We start from the raw sequence: 26,740 nt of genomic DNA, 5'->3' as shown, positions 1-26,740 counted from the left end.
CGTCTATACCGTGACTGGTTCCACATACATACAATTTCCCTTTTCATATTCAATGCTTCCCGTCCCCCCACCCCTCTCCACCCTTCTTCCCTTTTCCTTTTCCTAGATCCTCTCCTCACCTGCTCTCAGGTTACCAAGTTTGAACGTGGACACAGAGTGTGCCTCTGTCACAGCCTAGGGAAGTGGGGGGGAGGGGGGAAGGAGGGGGCAGGTGATTGATGAACAATGAGCCATCTAGGGCTGGAGTTAGCCAGAGAGGAGACAGGCATCGGGTTTCCCGCCCCAGGGGAAATGTGTCCTGAATGGGGCAGTAATTGCACTGAATGAAGCCTAATGTCCCAACAATAGCCACTCAGACCCGCCTCCTCTCCTGCCTGGTCCGGTAAGGGGTCCATCCGGCAGTTCCATCGCTGGAAAGCACTGTCTCCCTGTCTCCTCCTTCTCTGAGCTGCACTGGCAATAGTAGCAGCGGCAGCCAGAGCCAGGCAGGGCTGACAGCCACGCAGACTGCCTCCTCCTCACCACACACACACACACACACACACACACACACACACACCCACACACACACACTCCCCAGCTTTCCCAATAGCAGAGCAGCCTTGATGTGTAAACCAAGGACTCCGAGCGGCGTGAGAACGGCACATTGGCCACGGACAACAGGTATTTCATCTCCTGCAAAAAAATGCAGTTTCCTTGCGATGCTCATGGGTGCGGACCCTACAGGGATCCTCCGTGGACCCGGCTCGCGTGGGAGCCTGGGTGGAGGCGGCCTCGGGCGCGGGGTGGGGGGGGCGGTGGGAGGAGTGAGAGGTGCGGAGGGAGGAGGGGTGTATGGAGGGGGGGGGATGTCAAAGATGACTTTCAGGCTCCGCTGCTTCTGAGTTGCACATTGTCGGGGGGGGGGGGGGGGGGGCTGGCAGCAGCGGCCGCCGGCAGCCCGTGCTGTGGAGGACTGGAAGCGGCTTTCCATCTCCTCCTCCGACACGAGTTAGCAGGGGCCGTGGGAGGATGTGGGAGGGGGCGGGTGGGAGAAGGAGATGCTGCTGTGAGTGGAGTTCTTGAAGCGCCACTCCTCCTCCTCCTCCTCCTCCTCCTCCTCCTCCTCCTCCTCCTCCTCCTCCTCCTCCGGGGACACGGGGCGGCGAGGGAGCTGGTGCTGAGCCCAGTGAGGAGTCCTCGGGCTCAGGAGCTCGGAGCAGGCGGGTCCCAGCGCCTCTCCGGGAGCAGCAGCGCCTGCGATGCGCCCAGCGTCCGCCTGCATCCGCTGCAGTAAGTTCCACTCGACCCCGTTAGCTGTGTGAGCCGCTGCTGGGCAGGCGGGTGGGGGAAGGGGAGCCCGGGAGAAAGGGCCAGGAAAGTTGGAGGAGCGGGGCTTTGGTTTCCCCCCGGGAGATGTTGCCTAGGTTTGTCCGCCCTGGGGTGCTCCCTTCGGAGGCTCAGGGATGTGCAGAGGGATGCCGCCGCGGGCTGGGGAGTTAGGCGGAGAGTCCCCTGGCCATGGTGATTGGAGGCCACCGGACTGGCACTCTGAGCTGCAGACCGCCTGGCCAGAGTGGTCTCGGGAAAGTTACTCGTGGGTGGAAGTTGCCTTTTGCTAAGGAAACTCGCCCGGAGGCTGGCCGGCCCACCCTGGCTCCCCTATGGCAGCTACGTTGATTGTTGCGAATTGTTAGAAGTTTCCTTGCCCCCGGATGGCTCCTCTGTGAAATAAAGAAGCCATAGATGGACTTTATTGAATCAGAATGAAACGTGAAGTAGGTCTCTAGATAGCTGCTAGGCAACAGCCTAGGCGACACTGATGAGATGATAAGCATTGGTGGGTGCCCCGGGCAGGGCTCCCCTGATTTCTCACCACTACAGTCCTTCTCTCTCCTCCCTGAGTGATCCTTTCCTTGTGACTTCAAAGTGGTGGTTTTAGCGGACGACTTTATTCTTAGAACTAAGCAGCATTGTGTCCACTGGCAAAGGGAAAAAGAAGAAAAAGAAGAGGAAAGCGAAGGCTTTAAAAACTTTTAAAAAAAACAACTTCAACTGGTTGCTCAAGCTGCAGATAACCAACTCTTCTGAAAGAAGGTAAAAATAGGTCAGCCCCATTGTGAAGCCAATGTGAGCGCCAGCCAAACACTAAGGGCCTTTTCTACCAGGAAAGCCATAAGGAATGAATTTAAAAAACTTGGAGCGTCTAATCAGCCCGCTTTTACACCGACCAGATTTTAATAATGAAGAAGAATTGAAAGAATTCCTCAAGCAGAAAGGCTGTCTTATGGGAAAGGATGAGAGTGAGTTGTAGGATCATTGAGGAAACTACTGTATTACGATGTCTTCTCCAAGAAAGATTATGGAAAAAAAAAGAAAAACAGGTTATCCAACCTGGTACCCAGAGTTTTAAGCTGGATACTTAAACATGCTGCTAAAAATTCTATAGGATACAGGGGTATCAAAACGTAGTAAGTAACTATTGTGAGAGCAAAGTGTATACTCCTGAAGTTCTCCGTCAATAGAAGAGAGGAAACTAAGGATCACTCTTACCCTATTACTTTTGTTTTAAATTGTGTTACCATTTTTTCTAACGTACCCAATTTTCATTATTTTAATAAAAATAATATATCCTGAATGTAATGCATTACTTTGCGTACTCACGTCGGGTATCTCCAGATATGTTTCTGCCATTGTTGAAATATCCAATTTGTTAGAGGCAATTCATCCCACATAAACACATAATTTCTCAGTGCAAAAACTCTACATGTGAATTTGTAAGTCGCTGAGTAAAAAATATATTTCAGGGGATCTGTTTGTTAGGATAGTGCATGTATGAGGACAGCTGAAACGTTTAGACAGCAATAAAAAAGAAAAGGAAATATCTACATAAAAACTCAATATAGTTAGAGCGAGTTGCAGACAGTTTCCCCTGATACCCTAGAGGAGATCACTACCTGCACCTTGAGTATTTAGCAAAAGAGAAGAAAAACCATGTTGAGAGCATGATTGGAATTGACAGGGATTTGGTATGAATAGGAATTTATCAGAACTTCTTTAAGATAGAGACTTAGGTTGGTGGGGTTTGAGTTTTGGGACTAACTTTGCTTCATATTTTGTTTCTTTTAATGGTAGGCAAACCTCATGCTATGTCTGGGAAGATTTCCAAACCCATTTTTGAAATGAAACAATTATTTTAAGGTTTAAACCACTGGTAAGGTTTGCTGGGGTGGTGTCTGAACTGGACAAGTATTTTGTGACTCCTGGTTTTTCTTGCACACTATCTAAAGAAGGAATAGGAACTTGTAGCCAGACAAGCCAGACTGAGATAATTTCTGGTCCCTCAATCTAATTCTGCCTACTAAGAATGACGATGATGCTGAGATAGACACTTGAAATGACATTGTAAGAACACCCTTCCTAAATGCTTCTCCTCCAGGCTGACTCCAGAAACAGAACTGCACTCATGTATGCCTGCTACTTTGCAGTATCCTTTTAAAAGTAATACCTCTTAGACTAAGAGCACTTGCCTGGAGTAAGCTGCAGGCAAAATTTTAAAGAAGCCACTTCCAATTGCCCCTTTCCCATCTCTAGCATTTTTCTCTCTTTCTTGAAAAACACCAACACAAAATCTTACCTCAAGTGAGAATCCCATGCACTTACTCACTCTTGGGTATTAACTATGAAGTAGATTCAACTCCTTGATAGCTCCTGGGGTTATTTGCTTGTCTGATTTACCACCCAAAGCATGCATAGTTCCCAGTTATTAGGAGTGCACTCTTGGCTGGCACTGGGTTAAACACTGTGAACTTCTTGTCCTGTATGAGATAACAGCTGCAAGAGGAAGAGGCCTTTCTCTCTCATTCATAAACTCAACCCCAGAGGGAATAAGCAAACTGCCTAAAACAGCATGTCTAGTAAATGGTGGCCTGGGGATTAGCCCCTGGGTGTGACTAGGCTAACACTTTGCCACCTCGTTTTGTTACAGATCAAGTACAGGGAGTTTATTGTTGAGAGTGCTTGAGAAATTATCCCTCTCTGGGAAGAATTCCCTGCTCTATTGATACCCAAGATTAGATCTACCTAAATTAGAACCTAAATTGACCCCAAAAACTTGGCATACTCAACCATTCCAATTTTAGTGCTTTGCTCTGGCTTCCTGAACTGTGGAAGTAAAGCTGCGGCATCTTTGCCAAGAAAGATGATGGGAGTTAGTATGGGAGACGAGCAGCTGGAAGATCCGAACACCAAGAGGGTTGAAAGGAAAAAAGGGATCACTCGGTGGGAGGCTGGTTGGAGACCTTGTCTAGATTCTGTGTCCTGTGGGAGTCCTAAAAACAAACTCTTTGGGCTGTGGGTGATTTTTAATGACACAGATGTAGCATAGACTCAAAACATCTCTTTAAATAGCTGTAAGGTCTGATTATGGAAATTAGATTGGTCTTGTCTTCAGATGATCTTTAAGTGTGTGTGTGTGTGTGTGTGTGTGTGTGTGTATATATATATATATATATATATATATATATATATATATATACACAATATATATATATATATTTATTTTATTTTATTTTATTTTTTTTAAGAGTAAAAATAATGATTCAAAGGAAAGTAGGGGAGAAAGGCCAGATGATGACTGAAGAGGTAAAGCAATGCATAAAAATATAACTGGTTCTTGCATAATCACTTTAGAAAATTTGCCAGTAAAAAAAGAAAGACATCTTTAACTGATGGGGAGAAAAACAAAATGGTTCATTTAGGTAAAATTTGAAGTGTTAAGGACAATAACATGATTACTGTCACTTGTCTTTTTATCATAGAAGACAGGCACTAACAAAGAATAAAATAAAATAAAAAAAGTAATGGGCATAAAGCCAAACAATTTAAGATGGGTCTTTCTCAACATACTAAATTTAAACAGCTGCATTTCTTTTTAAAGTATTATCTGAATCAACAATTTGAAATGAAGGATTTAATTTTCACAGAGAATCTATATTGTATTGTAAGTTTGAAACAAAATACATTTGACTCAGTTGTTTTGTATTAGCATTATGCCAATCAGTACAGATCAAAGAGCTCAAAAGCTGTTACATCCCAAATCAGAGTATGTGTGTATCTATCTATCTATCCTCCATAAGGAAAGTTGGTGCTACTGAACTATTGCCATATATATGTATATATGTATGTGTATATATATGTATATATATGTATATATACATATATATCACCTATATAATAAGAGAGTAATATGCAAATAAACACCACCCTGCTATACCCACAAGCCACACCCGCTAGCCAATCGGGAGCAAGTATGCAAATTAACCCAACCAAGATGGCTGCAGCCACAGAGTGAGCAGGAGGCGTGGGTTTCCCTGGTAATAAAAGACGACAAGCTTCCTGCACACCCTGGAAGGCACAGGCCTCCACTCAAGGGTACAAAGTTTCAATTATAGAATATAAATAAATCCCAGATCCCAGGGCCTCTTCTTGGGTCATTGGGGGGCATGACCAGCCTGAAGACCACCACAGCCCCTCCCCCAGGCCTCCCCACACTCCAAGGGAACCCCCACCTGATCTGGGACATCCTTTAGGGCAAACCAGCTGGCACCCATCTGTGCACCAGGCCTCTATCCTATCTAATAAAAGAGTAATATGCAAATTCACCATCACTCCAACATACAAGATGGCTGCCCCCATGTGGACACAATATGACCACCACAAGATGGCCAGCAGGGGAAGGCAGTGGGAAGGACCAAGTCTGCAAGGGAGGGCAGTTGGCGGTGACCAGGCTGGCAGAGGAGGGAAGTTGGGGATGACTAGGCCTGCAGGAAAGGGCAGTTGGGGAGGACCCTGACATGAAAGGGAGAGCCGTTGAGAGGGGGGGACCAGGACTGCAGGGGAAGGAAATTAGAGGTGACCAGGTCTACAGGGAGGGCAGTTAGGGATGACCATGCCTGCAGGGGAGGGGAGTTGGGGGCAAACAGGCTGGCAGGGGAGCAGTTAAGGCATTAATTAGGCTGGCAGGGGAGTGGTTAGGAGGTGATCAGGCTGGCAGGCAGAAACAGTTAGGGGCAATCAGGAAGGCAGGCAGGCGAGCATTTGGGAGCCAGCAGTCCTGGATTGTGAGAGGGCAGTTGGATATTCCTCAAGGTGTCCCAGATTGGAGAGGGTGCAGGCTGGGCTGAGGGAAATATCCCCCCCCCCCCCCACACACACACAAATTTCTTGCACCGGGCCTTTAGTATATATATTTGAAAATAAAATCACATTGTTATGACACTAAAGGTTAAGCTTAGGAATAGAGATGATTTTTTAATGTGGATCTTCAGCTCTCTTCTTTTTTAAAAAAATATTTTTAATTTTTTTTTAGAGAGAGGAGGAGAGAGAAACATTGATGTGAGAATAAAATATTTACTGCCTTCCTCCTGCACAACCCCTACTGGGGTTTGAGCCTGCAACCCTGGCATGTGCCCTGACCTGGAATTGAACTGGCAACCGTGTGGTGCAGAGGACAATGCCCAACCAACTGAACTCACCTGCCAGAGCTCTCTTCTGGCTGTTTAAAAATAATGACAGGATCTTTTATTAAGTACTTAGTACATGTTGAATGCTTATATGAGCATCTTTCACATTTAATCTTGAAAATACATGTATCATCCTCATTCCTATTTTACAAAAGAGTAAACGGAGTTAAGTGACTTATAGTTAGAAATGATTTGGGATAAAGTTGGGGTATGAATCAGGCAGTCTGGCTCTAGAACCTATGCTTTTAACCAAAAGGTTCAAAATCCACTCACTGTTAGCTGTCACTGGTTTGTGATAACCCTATACAGTTCATGTTGTTTATTCACCTTTATAAAAAATGTGTTTTAATGGTTTTTAGAGAGATAAGAAAATAGAGGAAGAGAGAGAGAGAGAGAGAGAGAGAGAGAGAGAGAGAGAGAGAGAGAGAGGAAGAGAGAAACATGGAGGACAGAGAAACATCAACGTCAACCAATATTTTATTGGTTTCCTGCCTCCTTTATGCCCCCTGCTGTGGGGTTGAGCCCTAAACCCAGGCATGTGCCCTGACTGGGAATTGAACCCATGGCCTCCTGGTGTGTCGATGGACACTCAACTACTGAGTCATCCCAGTTTGTTCACCTCTTTTGTCTCTGCTTACAGCTATCTCTTTAATTTCTTTCTTGACTCCCAAGTTCCTCTGCCCTCACTTCATTAGTGTTTTACCTGATATGTCTTCATCCCTTAAGCTTCAGGACTTTCTCAGATCCTATTTGGGGTCTACCACTGGCCCAGCTGTCCTCTGTGCTGCCATTGTAACTTGTGTAGGTCTTTATTATGTGTAAGCCACAGAGGGATGGAATACTCTGGTTTCTACATTTGGGGAAGGAAACCAATCTTGATTTATCTTTGGAACATTAGTGCTAAGCATAGTTTCTAATACAATATTGGAGATCAGTACATACCTCTTTTTATTTCTTTTAAATACATTTTAATTTATTTTAGAGAGAAGAAGAGAGAGGGGGAGAGAGAGAGAGAAACATCAATTGGCTGTCTCCTGTATGCGCACAACCCAGGCATATGCCCTGACTGGGAAGTGAACGACATACCTCTTGGTGTATGCGTGAACACTGAACCACCGAGCCACACAGGCTGGACAGTAAACACTTGTTTTATAAACTGAACTCAAAGCTCTAGTTCAATTCCCTGAAGAGATAGGTAGTTCCACTACGACAATCTTTAGCCCCCAAATGTTATAGAATGGTCTTTAAAATGCATTTCCAAGGTCTGAGGCAGATAGTATATTTTAATTAGTTTGAACTGATAATTAGTATAAAATTACTCAAAAGACATTTACCATCCTCTATAATAGGGGTGGGGAACATTTTGTGTGTGTGTGTGTGTTTTTCTGCCTTGGGCCATTTGGATATTTATAACATCATTCACAGGCCATATATAATTATGTAATTATCAATTTAAAAATTAGCCTGCTATATTTGCTCAAACATTTAATTAACTCACTGCTAATGCCCTGGCAGGGCCAGACCAAATGATTTCACTGGCCTTATATAGCCCATGAGCTGAATCTCCCCATTCCCCATCCCTGCTTGATAGTATTGAATATTTAAAATATAGGGCACAATATTTGGGAATAGGACTGTTGGCATATTTATTTCTAGATCACATTATTGAAAAATTTAAGGATAACTAATTTCTGGTACTAATGTATCTTTGTGGGGAGGAACAAATATTAGAATAAGTGGTTCATAAAAGATGTTTTTCTCTTGTGGGACAATAGAGTGAAGTTGTAAAATGATCCTTTTTAAAAATTCTTTTTTAAGCTCTTGTTTCTTTGAGGAAGAATCTTTTTTAAAAAAAATATATTTTATTGATTTTGTACAGAGAGGAAGGGAGAGAGAGTCATCAATCAGCTGCCTCCTGCACACCCCCTACTGGGGATATGCCTGCAACCAAGGTACATGCCCTTGACTGGAATCGAACCCGGGACCCTTCAGTCCCCAAGCCAACGCTCCATCCATTGAGCCAAACCAGTCTTGAGAAGATTCTAAAGAATCTTGAGAAGATTTTTTATTCAGTTGTAGCTGACAAATATTGAGTCATATCTGTGAGCAGCCATTAGAAACTTGATACCACTAAAGAAAAATGTACAAATGGGTAGTGGTAGGAAAATCAATCCTTACTTCCCCTCTCCCAAAGAAGCATTTTAAGTTTGGATTTTACTTATTAATGATTGTGTAAATTTCTTTCATTTAATATTTAATTATTATAACAATGTTAACTGAATGGACATCGCATATGACTTTCCAAATATATTTTTTATTAAAAGTATCATCTTGGATCAATCAACTCTATTCTCTTTCTAATCCACAAGTATCAAGTATTCAATTTTAAATCAATGGAATAACAGATGGGATTAGAAGTTTTGTATAACTATTTAAAATCATTTTGGAGTTCCTTAAACATAGTAATCTGAGAATGAGCTAGCTGGCCTTCTTTTAAAATAGAATTTATTTTCTTTTAAAGGATCTTGGCTTATATAATGTTTGATTACTCATGATGATGGAATTGTGGATTAAGTTGTAGAGTTATTGACTCCATGTATAATTCCTCAATATGCAAAGATGCTCATTTGAATTTCATTATTTTCTTCTTAGGCACTGTAATATAGGGTTAAAACTTATTCTTTGCATTCAAATTGCCTGACCTTATATATTTACTACTTGGATGAACTTGAACATATAACTTCAATTTTATGCTTTATTTTCTCTTTGTAAAACAGGATAATGAAAATGATATCCAATTGGCAGAATTACATGATTTAATAGCATATAAGGGGCTTGGAGCAGAAAGCACATGAATACTCAAAAATCGTTACAGTTTGCTTTGGCCAGTGTGGTTCAATTGGTTGAGGATTGTCCCATGCACCAAAAGGTTGCTGGTTTAATTTCTGGTCAGGGCACAAGCCCCAGTTGTGGGCTTGATTCCACAGTAGGGGGCTTGCAGGAGGCAGCCCACCCATGTTTCACTCTCACATTGATGTTTCTCTCTCTCTCTCTCTCTCTCTCTCTCTCTCTCTCTCTCTCTCTCTCTCTCTTCCCCCCTCTCCCTCTCTCTCTCTCCCTCCCCCTCTCTCTCTTTCCCTCCCTCCCTCTCTGTGAATGCAATAAAAACATATTTAAAAAAAACTTTCAATTTATTATTTTCTATTTACTTGGGATATTGTCTCAAGTAAAAAGTAAAGTACCAATAACAAAAAAGATATTCAAATTAAATCTAAAAGCAGTTTTAATTTTAGTTTTATAAGTAATAAATATTTATGAGACTCATGAAACCTATTAAATGTTGTAATAAACAGCCTACTTATGTAGGGTCTTCTTTACTTTTCCCAAAAGGTTTTTATTGAACTATAAAAAAAAATGATAACTTCTAATGAAGATAAATTAGATAACACATGGAAACACCCTCAGGAGAGCTGCTGGAGCCCAAGGAACCCCCAGAAATCTATTCCCTTCCCCTTTCCTAAAACCACAACGGAAGTTCTTTCATTTTCTTTCTCGGACACTTTTAAAACAGTCACAGCTATTATCCACTTAATAGCACAAAATGACACTCTGTTTTTATCTCTGTTGACTCGTCCGCTGTTTGTACCTAAGCGCACCGGGGAAATGTGACCTCTTATGGGGGGGACTCTGTGATTACCTCCATGGACTCCTTTTGAAATAGCTGACCTGGAAAGGAGGGAGACATGAAGGTGCTGTGGAAAAGCATTGCAGGATCCTTGACCTGAAAACAGAACTTGAGGCTGAAAAGATGAGTTTGTACTTGATTCAGCAACTTGTTTTGCTGAGACAGAATGTTAGGAAATGTTTCTTTCTGGGCTTTTGACCAAGGAATCCCTCTGCTGGGTCCTTAATGAGAGGAAGTCAGGGCTAGGGAATTCTGGCTGGCCTGCCTTCCCCAGCAAGTATTTGAGAGATCGTAAATAACACTCAGCTACTTCTGGGGAGTCTGAGGTTTACATAAATAGACAGAGTTATTAAACACCATCACCTTAAGAAACAGAATTGTGAACCCCATGACCCCATATCCTATTCCACCCTTCAGACATCCCTGGATGACTCTGTGCCAGGCTCCGGGAAGGAAGAGTAGAATAACAGAAAAGTACCCACAGTACTGAAGGGACTTCAGTGAAAGAGGAAAAAAGAAAGAAAGAAAGAAAGAAAGAAAGAAAGAAAGAAAGAAAGAAAGAAAGAAAGAAAGAAAGAAAGAAAGAAAGAAAGAAAGAAAGAAAGAAAGGAAAGAAAGAAAGAAAGAAAGAAAGAAAGAAAGAAAGAAAGAAAGAAAGAAAGAAAGAAAAAAGGCATGTACCTGATTTATTTTGTTATAATAAGTGCTATGAAAGAAAAAAGCTGAAATTGCCACGGAACCCTACCACCCTCCTGTTATGCGTTATCATCATCATCATCATCATCATCGTCATCATCATCATCATCATCATTAAAGTTTCTGGTGTTGACAGTGAGAAGAGGATTATCCAGGAGAACTAATTCTTAAAAATCAAGACGGTTGAACTCAGAGTGAATCAAGATTTTGGAATTACCGAGCAAAACATTTTCATTCAGTCAAACACATGCCTCCCACATTCTTTTTTCCTTTACCTTTATATCATAAGATTATTCAGCTGGTGGCAGCTTTAAAGATTAGGAAAATGCAAGCACTTAATGTTGCTTAGTAACTTCTCTTGCCTGTCATTTTGGGCAGCACATAAACAACTTGTAACTTCCCCACACTTGTCCCAAATTACTAGACTGGAGAAAGAGCACGCAGGCTGGTGAGTCACTTTGCTATCCTGTTGTTCTTAATAAGAGTTCCGCTTACCAGGCTGGGTGCTTTATTGTTCCATAATGCTATTTGCCACGCCACATGTCAGAAATTGCTGTTTGCCAAATAGAGGTCCCCTTGCTGTCACACATGGAAGAAAGCATAGCACGAAAGCCATTCGGGGGAGGACTATTGTTCTGTGTTGGGTCCCTGGTTTCGAATGTACTCCATATTCTACTGTAAAACAGTGTGAAAGCAATGCGGTGAGGCTTTCGAGCTTCATTCAGGCCACCTGCACAAACAGCTTGGTGGTGCATTTGGTGTTTTTGTAGCTATATGAGCTTTCTAAGAGCACTTTTAAAAAAATGAGAACAATGGTTTCAACATAGCTGTGATGATATTGCTATTCTTTATGGTTAGCATAATGTTCTTCCATTCTTGAAATTAGTAAAAAAAAAAAAAAAAAAAAGGATAATAGTAAAAAATAAACAATAAGGGTGCTGTTTGATGTATATATCAATAATATGGCGGTTCTATGTTGATCAAAATTTCCTCCCCAGTAAGTGTTAAAGAAAGTCATGTTGAAGGAACCAGCAGCTATATATAACCTACCACTGGGAACATCCTGGATGGGGAGAATGTGCATGTTCTCTGGTTCTTTAACATCTGTTTTGCTGATCCTGATGAGTTAGAATCCAAACTATGTTAAGACATATGGAAACATTGTTTGAGGAATGCTAATATCTGCTTTAAAAAAAAAAAAAAAAAGACAAGGGGAAGAAAGCTTTTCTTATCTAAACATTAAACAAAGTTAAATAGTTTTCTATTTTAAGGACTTCTTATAGTTCCTCAGATGCAAGTGTGTGTTGGAATTTCCAGGAGTGGGATTTAGCCAGAACTTTCCTGATTTTATCTAATCACGGAATCCGTCCTCACTGGAGCGAGTAGTACGTTTTCTTTGAAGACCCTACAATACAATTTAGCGGCCTATCAGCATTCAATTATTCATTTAATTTTTATTTTATTTTTAATTACTTTATTGATTAAGGAATCACATATTTGTCCTCATCTTCCCCATTCCCATCCCAAACCCCTCCCCAGGCATGTCCCCATCCCCCTGTTGTTCATGACCACTGTTTAGGCTCATATGCATGCACACAAGTCCTTTGGTTGATCTCTCTCCCTTATCCCCACCCTCCCCTACTTTCCCTCTGAGGTCCGACAGTCTGATCGTTGTTGTTCTTGTTCATCAGTCTATATTATTCATCATTTTCCCTAGATGAGTGAGCTCATGTGATACTAGAAATACACTTATAAGAACCGAAAATGAGACAAACAATAATGGTTATGATGAGAGGCAAATGAATCAGTCTATAGTGAGTTTCTTTCTGGGCCAACAGTTCTTTTGAGTCCCAATTTTTTGAGCACCTATGGTACATCTGAGTGGGTTGTGGGAAGAAAAATTTGACTAGAACGTGTGGCACTGACAAGTTCTAGTCTTAAATTAGGGGGTTGGAGGAAATACATGGATGTAGAAATGTAACATCATGGGTTACATGCAGCAATAGAAGTAGGGACATCATAGGATGCTTTTGGAGAGTAAGAGATTAAGAAATTAATTACAGATAATTTAGAATTTGAGCTGGGTCTTGAGGGAAAGGAATATAACAAATAAAGGCAATTAACTTACAAAGATGTATAGAGATCATTATTCTTTTACCCTATTATAAAAGTCAGTACTCCTTTTATTCATACAAGCATAACTCTTGAATAAACAGATGGCTACATGAATAAAATAATGAGAGCAGCAAACTGGGAAAGGGATAAAACCTTGGTGGTACAGATAATACTTGATTCCTTTGAAGTAGATAAAAATCTCTGGGAAAAGAATATAAAGTGAGAGTAAAGATAAATTTAGGAAAACATCTTGGTGAAATCTAATATTTTTGAGTATGTTGGAGTATATGGATTGTAAATAATGAAAATAAATTGTCTCAGAGGAGGAAAACAGTAACAGAAATGTGTGGTATTCCAAAGAGAAAAACATAAGAAAGTCAAAGTAACCATCACTGCTGGATTATGTTGAGAGATTGAGATGAGGAATGAAAAATGTCCGTTGGATTTCAACACAAGGAGGTCATTGGCGACCTGAGCTAAGAATGCTTTCCTGTAGTGACTGGGGTGAAACCTAGATGAAAATGTGTGGAGCAGTAAGTAGGAGCTCAAGAAATAAAGACAGAATAATGACTCATTAAAACAATTTCTCTAGAAAGGTTTAAAAGACTGTACAGCTGTTTCTGGAGAATGATAGAAGTTTGAAGGAGCTTTTTCTTTTCTGAGAGGCGAGGTTTTTTGTTTTTTTTTTTAAATTTACTTTATTGGTATTTTACAGAGAGGAAGAGAGAAAGATAGAGAGTTAGAAACATAAATGAGAGAGAAACAGAGTGTTAGAAACAGATCAGTTGCCTCCTGCACACCCCCTATTGGGGATGTGCCTGCAACCAAGGTACATGCCCTTGACCAGAATCGAACCTGGGACTCTTCAGTCCGCAGGCTGATGCTCTATCCACTGAGCCAAACCAGCTAGAGCAAGGCGAGTTTCTTTTCTTTCTTTCTTTCTTTCTTTTTTTTTTTTTTTTTTAACATGTTTAAATTACCCAAGTAGTGGATGTGATTAAAAATACAGAAAAGAAAAAAAGTTACATATAAAGGAACTCCCATCAGACTAGCGACTGATTTCTCCACAGAAACTCATCAGGCCAGAAGGGAATGGAATGAAATATACAAAGTAATGCAAAAGAACGTTCTGAATCTAAGAATACCGTACCCAGCAAGGCTATCAATCAAAATTGAAGGTGAAATCAGGAGCTTCACAGACAAAAACAGACTAAGGGGATTTATCACCATAAAAATAGAGAAAAAGAGACACTTAACAGTTACTTCAGAACATGGAACTGAATAGGATCAAAGACATATGGGGTATGGGTTGACTTTGACCAGAAGTAACATCCTCTCTAAAGAAACAGCAGGAAGCCGGGACCTGTTTGGCTCAGTGGATGGAGCGTCGGCCTGCAGACTGAGGGGTCCCGGGTTCGATTCCGGTCAAGGGCATGTGCTGTGGTTGCAGGCACATCCCCAGTAGGTGGTGTGCAGGAGGCAGCTGGTCAATGATTCTCTCTCATCAATGTTTCTAACTCTCTATCCCTCTTTCTTCCTCTCTGTGAAAAATCAATAAAAATATATTTAAAAAAAAAAACAGCAGGAAGTAGGTTTTGTAGGTGCTGTGGTGGTGTAGGTTTTGTGGTGCTAAATTGAGGATATTTCTGGAATTTAAATTTTCTTTGTAGAATTTGAATAAAGTGGAGAAAGTTTGAAGGTTTGGAGAAGTTATGAGCAAGATGTATCTACTAGGATATGAGCATTATTGGGAGGGGGAGCATTTAGGTAGACTATTATGAATTTACAGTGAAAACAATTTACCTCATGTGAGTCCATTCAGCTGCTTGGGATGTGACATAGAAAACAGAGTTCATTCAAGATTTACTGCTTTAATTTTCTTTGAATTTTATAATATGATCACCTACCCCATCAGTATCATTTGCCATCTATTACTCCTTCCAATTTAAAAATTTGGATGATAATTTTCCTGTATCAATATATGCTGTCATCATTGTGATTGGTTAAGTGTATAGGTTGACAAATCAATTAATATCCTACAGAAATTCCACTTCCATGTTAGGCAATAAATTCTATTCTGAATCTTGGTATTTCCTGGAACATCTCATCTTTAAAATCATGGATTACCAATCAACAATCAATGATCTTGTTCACTCTGCCTCCCATCATTCTCCAGTACCTTCACACACCTTGTTTTCTTCCAGGATTTTTTCATTCACCATCTCTCTTTACTATCCAGGCAAGAAGAACTAGAATAAAACTTAAACACCTCTTTTGCCCAAATCTTCATTTCTTTGTACTTTTCTTCTTCCATTTTACATCTGAGAAAATCCTTACCCTTTCTCAATTGAGCATTCTGGCTTTGCTTTTTTGCTTGGAGTATTAAATGCTATTGAAAATCACAAAACCATGAAAACGGGTGTCATCATAAATTTGTGATCTCCTGTTTCATGCTGACCCCGGTGATTCTTCTAAGTGCCCACGTTTTTTTCTCCTTTCCATTCTCCAACAGCTTCCTTTTATAAAGCCCTGCCACATATGCTTCATATTTCCTGAAGAAAAGAAAAACTTGAGTATATTTAACCTCCTCCTGTTTGTATCATTTATTTTTATTTTTGGTATTGGCACAATAATTTAAATTAAATTTGGGTTTTAATTTAAAAATTATTAATATCAGCCCCAGCCAGGTTGCTCAGTTGGTTGGAGTGTCCTGTGTTGTTCCGTACACCAAGAGGTTATGAGTTTGATTCCCTGTAAGCACATGCCTAGGTTGCTGGTCTGATTCTGGCTGGGGTATATACTGGAGGCAACCGATTGATGTTTCTTTCTCTAGCTCTCTCTCTCACTTTTGCCTCTTACTTTTCCTCTTCCTCCCTTCATTTCTCCCTTCCTTTCTCTAAACATAAACGTGGGTAAAGATTTAAAAAATTAGTAATATCCAAAATTACCTTAACCCTATTCTCCATTACTCCCCACCTTCTGTGTACCTGTGCTTTTAGACAATGCTTCATAACATGGCCCCTCTTTATCTCTTCAAGAATGTCTATTGTCACTCTTTTCTCTTCCAATCTAATGCTTCTTTGACATTAAGCTGCTTTAAATTTCCTTGCTGTCAGCAATCCTTTGTCATCTTACTTGCACTTCCAGTTTTTATTTTCTCAGTGCATAAAACAGTGCCTGGTACAAAACAAATATCTAAAAAATACTAAATAAATAAGTGAAATTTGAAAATGGCTTTTTTATTTTTTATTGGGAGGTGATGAATTGTCTCAAAATATCTTTCTGGGTCAAAATGTCTTTTTTTAGTCTTTAAATCTACTCTGCTAGAGAAGTAAGTGAAAACCTCCTTCATTCTAATACTTTCTTACTTTCTCTCTTTCCATTTTCAATATAGTTTATACTGATTCTGAACAAGCTCCTATCTTTTAGTATATGTTTTCCCCTTGGTGCGTAACAGTAATAACTGTATGTGCTTATTCTGGATATAATATTCCATCATGTTATTATGTTTTTAGAGAGTGAGATTATTCTTAGTTTGATCAAGTGTAATATCTGGAACTTTATTTCTTCAATATTAGCAGCTTAAGTTAGATTTAGGTATTTATTTTATTTCTGACACATTCCATGAATTGATGATTGCCATTCAGTTTTAAAGCTGGATATAAAGAAGTAGAAGGACCAGGGTTATGGTTTGAATTGGACAAGAACAAGCCTGTAGACTTTGAGGGCTTATAAGAGGTAAACAGAAGGCCAAGAGGTCACACAGTGGAGAGAATAGAAAATAGCCTAGTCTATTTTCCCAGTGCTGTGTCACTTTCTCAGTCTCATTTACATGATGATGTGTCGGTGACAACAGAAATATTTTTTTTAACCACATCAAATACTTATCAAAAGAGATGTGAAAAAAATGCTTATAGAAGGTGTTTTATTCATGATTTCCAAGTGTAATTCAACAATAGTTGGTCAGGTGTTTAGATTTTTGCTTTCCCATAACCTTATCCTTCTTCCATTCTTTCCATATAAGCACAAATCAACTAACAAGATTAATGAAGGCATTTTTTTTTAGAGGGAAAACATGACTTCTATAAAACATTAGCTTCAAGTAGATTCACCCATGGTGGCACAGTAGTCTACTTTGCAAGTGTGTTTTTTAAACTTAGGAGTAGCTGCAGAAATCATGGAGGGAGGTTTCCCCTGGATAGCTTTAATTTCTGGGATCTGTTTTCTATGTGGTTTCACCTAAGCAATATAAATAAGTTAACTGTGACCTGAAAATAAAATGGCTACTCTGTCATTTTGCTTACAACACAGTATAGTCTGTGCCCTCATTAATTTTATTTGTCAGATTTTAAAAGTATAGCTCCACAAAGAAATGAGAACCATGGAAAGAGAAAACTTTCAGGCTAGGACACTATTAGATTTTATGGTTAAATTTTGATAAGCAGATATATTTTTCAAGCATGTATGTTTGATTACATACATTGCAATTTTATTGTTTTTAGACTGCACTGAAAGAAATTGCTGAATTTCTATATGATATTTATTCCAGTTCAAGCAATAAGAGATATTAAAAAAATGAATTTTCAGTTTTGAGAAAGAGGTCAAGGTTCCCTCTGTTTTATATTGTCTAGATTCCAGTCATTCCACAGTTTTTGTTTGTGTAGGCTGGGGGTGGGATTTTATGTTACTTTTTCAGTAGTCTTTTTAATTCACTGTCTACTTTCGATTGCCAAGAGCTTAAGTACAAACTATTAATTGATTTCTGTGGACATGCTCTTTCTTATACTATGAGAAAATATTGATCACTTTTTTTTTTTTTTTTTTTTTTTTTTTTTTTTTTTACTACCTAAAGACTGTTTATTCTTTGTTAGCTGATATTCAGTTATTTTCTTAAACTCAGTACTTGACTTGTGAGATGAGATTCCTCTCCCATCTGCTGGGGGCAATTTTCCAAATGCTGTGTGTGTGTTAGGCCATTGTCAAGCCGGCTGCACTGGAGATTTGATTGGCCTGATGAAGCACAAGAAATATAACATAGATGTATATATATATATATCTTTGGAGCAGCAAGAATGCCACTAAAACAAGAGGGCTGGCCCTTTAATGCTGGCATGGGCCCCATCTAGATGGTTATTAAGGACTAAAATTCTATACCCTACCCTGTGTGCTGATTGGGAGGATTTCTCCTTCTGCATGGGGCTCAGGTATTTTTAAATTTTGGCTCAGCCCTTGTGTGGAATAAAACAAAGCCTCAGGGAGCATCTACTCAATTGCATTTTAAATTTTGTGTTTATTCTTTGCAAGGGTTATTTGCTAGTGTAACTGTAAAATCAAAGAGAAAGCCATCCATAGCTGAGTCACAGTCCCAATTCTTGCCAAGGCTAGAACCTGAACTAGTTTGTTGTTGTTGTTCTGACCAGCTTAGAAAAAGATCTTCATTGGACTGGCTCAGGATTTCTTGCCACTTCCTGAATAACATCAACACTGCCTGGCTTTTGCAATTCCATGGTGCTCCTTTCTAAAAAAATAAAAAAAAAAAGTTTTTAAAAAATGTTTTTATTGATTTTTTTGAGAGAGAGAGGAAGAGAGAGGGAGAAAAAGATAGAAACCTTGGTGAGAGAGAAGCATTGATCATGGATTGGCAGCCTCCTGCACACCCCCTACAGGGATCAAGCCTGCATCCTGGGCATGGGCCCTGACAGAGAATCAAATGGTGACCTCCTAGTTCCTAGCTCAATGTTCAACCACTGGATCACACCTGCTGCGGCATGGTGTTCCTTTTTATCCTTATCATACCCACTAGGGTACAAGCTCTATATTGTCTTGCTCATGTTTTAAAAATCATTAAGCTTAGAAAAATTCTGACAGGTAAGTAAACGTCACAATTACCAGCCCTAATTTACTTATACTTTCTAATTTCAATATTTAAATAAGAAGATCCAAACGTTACCTACATGTAGACAAATTTGAAACTTCAGAGCAATGATCTGCATTCTGAGCAAGCACCTGCCCTCAAAACTTTCAGATTTCTAGCGCTTCATTCACCCAAAGATGAACAAGAAGAAGGCCAGTGCTTGCCGATCTAGGGCACCAAGAGTAAAGAGGGGTCTTTTAGTGCAGGGCAGAGAGGCACTGGAGTCCTAGTTGACATAATGGTGCCAGGAAACTTCAACAAGGCATAGAGAATGAGGGGAAACCAGGTGTCAGGAATAATCTCTGTGTCTTCCACTGTTTCTTTTGTCAATTATAATATGCCATCATTATGCACCTAAACTTAAATTGGTCTTAAAAGCTACATCAGTGTCCAAATTATCAAATGCATTTACCTTTTGTCATCTTCAGCTTATGAGCATTTTTCCTTTTGATAGCTTCACTCATTGTTGAAATTCTACCATTGGTAAAACCGTGCTGTTATAATATTATTTTTATTCAAGCAGACAAAGAGCCTTTAATGACTACCATGTGATAGGCACTCATAAAACAATTCTAATAAAACATATAAATAGCTTCTGTCCCCAGTGGTTTTACAGTTTTTGTGAGAGTGATTGGTATTAAGAATTATTGTTTAATTAATAAATATATTTTGAGCACCTACCTGATGCCAGGTTGTGTTCTAAATATCAGAAATACAATGTAAAAATAGTGCATTGAAAAGTTACAATATCTGCCCTAGCCAGTTTTGCTTAGTGGATAGAGTGTCGGCCTGGGGACTGAAGGGTTCCAGGTTCAATTCCGGTCAATGGCATATGTACCTTGGTTGCGGGCACATCCCCAGTGGGGGGTGTGCAGGAGGCAGCTGATGTTTCTTTCTCATCTATGTTTCTAACTCTCTATCCATCTCCCTTCCTCTCTGTAAAAAATCAATATAACATATCAAAAAAAATTAATGTGGAAACTCAAGTGACCCAAATCACCAAAAACAATTTTTAAAAAGTTACAGTATCTTGGAGCAAATACAAAGTAACAATTAAATATATAATTTTTCATATGAGTGCAATTAAGAAAAGTAAGTCAGGGTAAGAGAAGAGTAATAGAGAGTGGGTGCTATTTTAAATGCTGTATAATTTTAAATTTATTAATTATTTTTAATACATTTGTATTGTTTGAAGTATTACATATGTTTCCTTTTTTCCCTCATTGCCCTCTCCACCCTCCTGTCCCCCAAGTCATCACCGCCTACTGTCTGTGTCCTTGGGTTATGCATATACACGCATGAGTTCATTGGTAGATCTCTTCTGGCCTTCCACATTTTAAATGTCTTTAAGATATCCAAGAGGAGTTGTTCAGTAGGCCATTGATTACATGATGCTAAAATTAAGGAAAGTAATTAGAATCAAAGATGTGGGCGTTTTGTATACACCGAGAGGCCACCTAAGGGTTAGGTGCAGATAAAGAAGAAGGTTCAGTGCCGATTTCTTGGGATGGAGAAAAGGTGCAGGAATGGGTGAAGTTACGTGAGAAGGAGCAGCAGGAGAATGTATTTCCCTGGACGCCAAGTACAAAGTGCTTCGATGAGAACGGGCTGTCCAGTTTTGTGAATTGCAGCTGCAAAGGACTAGCAAGAAGACTTCATTCAGACTGTCTGTAGGATTGGGAAAGATAAGTCTTTGTTGAGCTTGAAAAGGGCAGTTTCAGTGAAGTGGTGGAGCAGATGTCAGACTGAAGCAGAATGAATTATGCCTTGTTGGTGTTGAAGTGGAGAGAAAACAATTCAAATAATAATACAAATAAATCGGAAATTGCACCTGAAATGAATGCTTCAAATATTACAGTATTATTTAACTTAGTCAAGAAATGCTTTATGAGGAAGTGATTAGAAACTGATGTCTGAAGGATGAGTTGGTTTAAGGAGAAAATAAAGAAGCAAAGGTTGAAAAGCACATGAAGACTTTCTAGTAAGGCAAATTTGAGGACTGAAAGTTTGGAGTGGATGTGTATGAGCTTAAAGAGAAGCCAGTCAAGTCTGTATTGTCTTTGACCTTAGAACATTGGATATAATTTGGTTTATTTTTAAGAGAGATGTGAACAACAACATGTCTTGTTGAGAGACACACGTTTGTATATATTTTAACATACCTTGTCAGCTGTTTATATAAGTATGCGTTTGTAGCTTTCTTAGGTTTACTACATGGTGGTCCTTGAGGATGATGACACATTAATTTGCATAACATCCATAGTTCCAATATTAGTGAACAAATGATTGCAGTCAAGCAGGCAATCCCTTCAGTTACCTGTAGGTATTTTCCTTCCCACACAGACTCGTTTGGGCTCTACTCCCCATCAAGTTACCTGCCCCCAATCTTTTTCCTTTAGGACAGGAGCTTGAAGCCAGGAATGTAAACCAATCTGGGCTAATGTGCTTTCCCGCCCTCCCAGGATCTCTTAAGTGCGCAGGACTAAGTCCTTCTGGCACCGAGGCCCTGCCTTAATGTTCCAAAGCCATCACTCCTCCCTCCCCCAAGTGCATATAATTTGAAGGAAGCAGTTTTAGGAGAGATAGCCAAGTACCAGTTTAATACCATTTCACTCAGCGATCTTCAATAATTGGCTTCTTTTTAAAAATTGGCATAAAATAGAGTACTTAATATCTTCTCTGTTCCCTGTCTAATTTCCTGTGGTCCGAGTTCTTCCGAGCGATGGCCGCCAGAGCACGAGCTGCCGTGTTTTAGGATGCTCCCAAAGCAGGAATCGCGATGGATTCTTCTTTTCTTCCTGGCTGCGCTTGGTGGCCATTTACACAGCCTGAGAGGAGGATGTATTTTTCCCCTCTGAAGGTTTCAGGGATGTTTTTGTCAGGTTTTGGAAAACGTGCTTGAGGGGCAGTGATAAAGTGGGTGCTGACTCAGAAAACACCGGCTGTCAGAGAACTTATTCATCTCCGCATTTGGGAGGCAGAGCAGGAAAAGCACACATCTTCGAACAACCCGTGTTTGAAGAAAACTTTCTGAGGTAAGGGAGAAGGGCGATATGACATGGCTCTCTGTCCATTTTATTTATAGCGTATGGGCTGCATATGCATCGAGAATAATCTGAAATCTATGACCATTCAAAGAGGAATACCCCCCACCCTGTAGTAATACAATACTTAGGAAAACGTGATTGTTAAGTGGTCTGTCTCATTCTGTTTCCAAAATAGATATCAGGATATCAGAGAAATAACTATACTGAGAATATTCTCCTAGGTTTGTCAAATGTAGAGGTGCACCTGTTTTTGTAAGTCAACTGTTAATGGAATGGGGCCGAATTTATTAGTTCGCATGCAGCCTATGGCTGCTTGTGCACTACAACAACAGTTCCAACAGAGACCTTTGGTCCACAGAGTGTGAAATGGTTATTTGGTCCTTTAAGAAGACATTGCTTGTTTTCTGGCCAAAAAAAAAAGAAAGAAAGAAATTTTGTAGTAAAAGGAAGTTTCCACTTGTTTTCTATAATGACATCAATAAGCTTGCTCTAATTGCAGAATTGTGATGGGATTAGGGATTATCTATTAGTAGGTAGTGTTATTGATTCATTTGTTTGTTCAGTATATTTGGGGTTAGAATAGGGCTAAGTATGAAAGGAAAATACATTTATATCATCTTTGTATGAAAAGAAAATACATTTATATCTTCTTCATGCAAGTAAAGCTTTTATGAGTGGCTATTTAGCTGTCACAATTAGGTATTGATCACAGAGCTACTGAAACTACCTGTGTGAGCCAAATGTTAATTAAACCTATGGGTTCAGGTTCCCTTTCCATCTAAGAGTTTTCCAAAAAGTGACTCTCTTGTGGTTAATATAAAACCATATGGCTTTGAGTGTGGAGTCCCAGTAAAAACATGGCAGATTATGTCTAAGTTTATGTCTGTCTGTGTCTGTGTCTGTGTCTGTGTCTGTGTCTGTGTCTGTGTGTGTCTATGTCTATGTCTATGTCCATCCCTATGTTTATCCCTATCCCTACTCAACATTTCCATCTCTTTGTATATGTGTTTGTGTATTCTTCCATCTTAAGTACTTTTTATAGAAACTAGAAAATTTGAATTAATTAAATATTGCATGCATCTGCATGTTTTGTGTTCTACTTTGCTGTTCACTAGCACCAATTAATATTCATATAATTAAAGATTAGCAACGTCCCAGCTGCTAAAGGGGAGCAAAAAAGCATGGCTCCTAATCTCATCACGCCTTCCTATCTGGGGAGGACAGATATTAAGCACATTGTAAGTACTTTGCATGCATATTTCCCCTTTTACCTCAGTAACTGAGAGGAAAGGCACAGATCTTGCTTCTCTGGCTGCAGGAAATGTTCAGAAGCTGCCCGCACCTGTGCAACCTGCCCAGATGAATACCTCTGGCAGTCCCCCTTCCGTTCTCATCCTTCAGGTAAAACCGCAGCCTGACTTCTAACCTTGGAGATCCAAACCTGAAGCTTCTGCAAACATGGAGTTTCTGATGTTTACAAATCAGCAGGTCTGCATTTCGGCCATCCTTTGAGATACCAGATCTGGCAAACCTGGGTGTGTGCGCTCTGTCCAGGCAGGGTCTGGCAGAGCAGGAGCAGCTGTGCCTCAGGGAGGGTGTCAAAGGAATGAAGACGTCAATTTACCAAAACACACAATGGTGGTTCAAGTCATTCAGCGGAATGTTTGGGTTATGGTAGAGCAGGTCTTTGAGTTTATTTTGGGCAAAAATTGTTTAAAAGTTTCTCCCAGAAGAAACGTTGTCATTTTAATCAGTTCTACAAGTTCACCTTTACTCCTAGTTGCAGCATATCCTGGTCAGTAGTAGACAGGAGATGAAACAAAGGTACCAAACCCTAAAAACACCCAAAAACTCAAGCTCAGGTGTGTCTGGTAAACAACACCCATCCGCTGGACTGAAAAATGACACCCAAGTAATCCTTTTGCCTGTTTGCAAATTGCAGCCACATGCTTTTGACTGAATTTTTCTGCATGTGCTCTGTCCTCCTCATGTATTCTCTAGAAAACTGCAAGAATATTCATGACAGTTTTATTCTCTTGAAATTTCAAGCACCTTTTATGGAAAAAGCATCTTAATTCAAACCAAGAATGAGTCATTTGTTGGGAGAAAATATTCTTTATTCTTATAATATGCAAAGGGTTAATTTCCCTGATGTTCAAGATATATTTAAAAAATTTTTTAAAGGAGAGTGACAGAGCCATAGAAATAATTCAACAGGTTAAGAACGAGAAGTTATCTACTGGCCAAGCCTGTGGAAAGATGCCAAATCTCAACTGTTGTCATAGAAATGAAATGATGACCATAGCACCACCGCCACTACCAATATCATCTGGATTTCACCCACCAGATAGGAAGCATTTGAGAACATTTAGTAATGCCCAGTATGACAAGGGGGTAAAAAAAATTGCTGTCTTCTTAACAATCAGCAATTCTGTAAGTGCTGTGGAATATTTGGAAAGCATTTTGCTATAACTTATGAAAATTTAAATTTCCCATCCTTTTGGACCTAATAGCTTCATTATTAGTTATTTATTCAATACAGTTAAGATACTAGATTATAAAAACATACAGCTAAATTTTTCATTGGGGCATTATTTATTTTAGTATAAAATTGGAAATTAGATCAAATAAACATCAGTACGCATGAGGCTGAGTAAATTATACTTCCCTACTGTGTAATGCTCTTTGGCTATCATAAAGAATGAGTTATAGTTGCCTGTCTGTCCATTCTGTTTTTACAATAAGAATAGTATGTTATAGAATGTGTAACATATGATCATACCTTTAAAAAAATAAAAACTAATGGCAAAGCAATATTCTCTAAATATGATGGCTTATATAAGCAAAAGCTTTACTCAAAGCTTTATCAGTGATTAGATTAAGGTTATGAGATTAGTTTGAGGCTCCTAAAGACATTGTTTTTTTGAAAAATATATTTTTATTGATTTCAGAGTTAAGGGGAGAGGGAGAGAGAGAGAAATATCAATGATGAGAGAGAATCATTGATCATCTGCCTTCTGCATGCCCCCTACTGGAGATCCAGTCTGCAAAGAGGCAGGGCATGTGCCCTTGACAGGAATCGAACTTGGGATCCTTCAGTCCACAGGCTGATGCTCTATCCACTGAACCAAACCAGCTAGGGCAAGGACATGGTTAAATTTGACACTAACATTTTGCTTAAAAGTACATGAATTTTTATTACTATACATATAAATTTAAATTGTTATTTTATGTTATAAGTCTGCCCCCATACTCCAAATCCAAATATTGAATAAAATTCAAACCTTATACCCCAACCCATCAAGTCTCTTGTGATTCAGTTTTCGCCCAACATGATCTTGAGCAATTCCAGCATTTCTTAGCTGCATCTTTTATTTGGAAATAAAACATTTCTTATAATGATTTATTTTGGAGGAAAACAATGCAGTTCTTTCTTACCTTAAAGTCTCCTCACTCATTCCCATACCCTCTGGCTGGAACCAGCTTTCCTATACTGTTTGGCTGATTCACTTTGAGCCTTCATTAGCAATTATGTTCTCCATTATAAATTCTTATAAGGACTGTGGGGAATGTAGTTTATTTTTATCAATTGTGTGAGGACTTATTTTTTTTTTAAATATGTTTTTATTGATTTGAGATAGAGAGAGAAACATCATTGTGAGAGAAACATTGATCGGTTGTCTCCCACATTCACCCTGACTGGTGATGGAACTACAGCCTTTCAATGCCATCTTATGGGGCTCAGAATTTCTAATATGAAGATTTTTGAATATGCTGTACAAGGTGAACTAAACAAATATTTATCAAATGTCATTTTAAAAATCTAGAATCTCATTACGAAAAGAAACAAGGGTCACACATGCAATGGTAATTTATTACTTACATTGACAGTTTCTGGATTATTTCACTTAAAAAGAATTTCAGCTTGTCATAGGAAATTTTATATGGCAGGTTTATTTCAACATAAGTATAATTTACCATAGAGATTAATGAGTGCCCTTTTTAAATTTTCTGTCTAGCTACAAGGAGCTGTTACTATGGGCATTTTTGTTGGATAAAATGAGTTTTACAAGTTTGTTTACTAACATATATATTTAGGATTGTAGACATATTCTTTTTTTTAAAAAATATATTTTATTGATTTTTCACAAGGTTAAATCACATTTCACAGATGAAATGGAAAATCTATTTTTATTCTTCTGTAAGAATTGCCACAAATAGGAATTCTTTTTTTGAACACACACCCATATAAACTAGGGTCTAAAGGTACAAAAAGTCATGGAATGCTAATGGAAGGGAGAGGGATAGAGAGCTAGAAACATCGATGAGAGAGAGACATCGGCCAGTTGCCTCTTGCACACCCCCTACTGGGGATGTGCCCACAACCAAGGTACATGCCCTTGACCAGAATCGAACCTGGGACCTTTCAGTCCACAGACCGACGCTCTATCCACTGAGCCAAACCGGTTTCGGCTAGACATATTCTTTGTACCTTATAGCCCTACGCCATTTCAGATAGTAAAAAAAAAAAAAAAAAAAGATTTTGGCTACTTGTATGAGAATCTTGTAAAGACATAAATATTTGGATAGAATGCAAGTATTAATTTAAGAGGTTCTAAGAAGACAAAGTATGAAATATCCAAGTAAGTTGGAAGAAAAGTTAAAATGTTTAATATTTAGGAAACAAACTCTCATCTGAAATGATAGAAATACTTTATCTTTTTTCACGTGCTCTATCTGACTGCATTCAGTTACTGAATGCAAAGAGTTCAAGTTTACC

At 39.4% G+C, this 26,740-nt stretch overlaps 1 protein-coding gene across 4 annotated transcripts in view; it reads left to right on the top strand.

Moving 5' to 3' along the window:
* The first annotated feature begins 562 nt into the window (after positions 1 to 562).
* The window catches only part of DGKB (diacylglycerol kinase beta), a 485,460-nt gene continuing 459,282 nt past the window's right edge, over positions 563 to 26,740 (top strand). For 2 of the 4 annotated variants that reach the window (XM_084897104.1, XM_084897102.1), the window contains exon 1: positions 1,120 to 1,272. The gene's annotated coding sequence lies outside the window, so the exon portion shown is untranslated. Of the gene's footprint in view, positions 664 to 1,117; positions 1,273 to 26,740 lie in introns of those variants that run through there. The other 2 variants (XM_084897103.1, XM_084897105.1) reach the window with 2 other exon arrangements.

The sequence above is a fragment of the Pipistrellus hanaki genome (assembly GCF_964339955.1).
Source record: "Pipistrellus hanaki genome assembly, chromosome: 10".
Taxonomy (NCBI): domain Eukaryota; kingdom Metazoa; phylum Chordata; class Mammalia; order Chiroptera; family Vespertilionidae; genus Pipistrellus; species Pipistrellus hanaki.
The sequence above is the reverse complement of the archived record's forward strand: the minus strand, read 5'-3'. Positions and strand labels throughout refer to the sequence as shown.